We start from the raw sequence: 1263 nt of genomic DNA on the forward strand, positions 1-1263 counted from the left end.
ATCCTTCGGAGGCTGTTTGCCAAATTCACAAGTTCTTCCACAGCCTCAGGTACAAGTACTGCTGTGCAGTACCACTACCAAGCCAGGTGCTGGCTCTGTCATTATATACAGTCCCTAAATGTTATGGCTCTGGGCACTGGGCAAACCTTAAGTCATAGATATATCCTTCAGCTCAACTCTTAATGGGACATATATGTCCTCAGCGACATACTTGGCTGGTGTAAACTTTGCTCCAATTGCCAAATATGACCTGCTGTGGCCATTACACTGGTTCTGAAGGAGAATGGGATGCTCACATGTCAGTCCCCAGTACTTCCAGTTCACTGCTAGTGCAGTATTAGAGGGGTAGTCATGTTAGTCTGGATCTGTAAAAGCAGCAAAGAATCCTGTGGCACCTTATAGATTAACAGATGTTTTGGAGCATAAGCTTTCGTGGGTGCATCTGACGAAGTGGGCCTTCACCCATGAAAGCTCATGCTCCAAAACATCTCTTAGTCTATAAGGTGCCACAGGATTCTTTGCTGCTAGTGCAGAGCAGCTAAGCTGGTTTCTGAGCTCTGGGAACCCATCAAGCTGGTACCTACGCAAGAGGATGATGGGTATATATTGGTACTACCAAATGGACGGAGACAGATAAAAATATCTACAAGAAGCATTAACACAGGATGTCTAAAGCTGGCTTCTCTCTTTGTTTGCATCAGGTAAACATCAGCGGGCTTCCATAAAAATTCATTTAAACCTGTGTTCTTCAAAAATTGAAGAAAAACAACAATCATTCTAGGCCAATATTCTTTGACAGTCTCTCTACTTGTGGAAAGTTCTTTCGGTGACTTATCCACAACCCATTCTCCAGCCCTCTTAACATGAGCTGTCAGCCACTGGAGTTCTGAGACAACCCTCTATGATGCATATAATAAATGTGACAAGACTTTGCAATGTCACCTTAACTTCCCACATTGTCCTTCCCACCAGGCAAGGAGTTCAGGGTGTCAGAAAGGAACCAACCACCCACTGCCATATTTCATCTGAGCAGCTGCAACCTGAGTTGAATCAGAGGCTTTTGAAATTCAGGGACCTTTTGTTGAGTTTGCTCTAATGTGATGCGCTAGACGGGCTACAAGTCCTAGGTATCATTAACACAGAATTAATTCAAAATGTAGAGCTTAGATAAAAGCAGAGTCCAAGGAGGGCTAATCGGTGCCTGGCAGCCTACACTATAATCACATGCCGATTACTTTGTTAGTCATCTCTTCATCAGTGCTC

This window comes from Chelonoidis abingdonii, unplaced genomic scaffold (genome assembly GCF_003597395.2).
Source record: "Chelonoidis abingdonii isolate Lonesome George unplaced genomic scaffold, CheloAbing_2.0 scaffold0027, whole genome shotgun sequence".
In the NCBI taxonomy this organism is placed as follows: domain Eukaryota; kingdom Metazoa; phylum Chordata; order Testudines; family Testudinidae; genus Chelonoidis; species Chelonoidis abingdonii.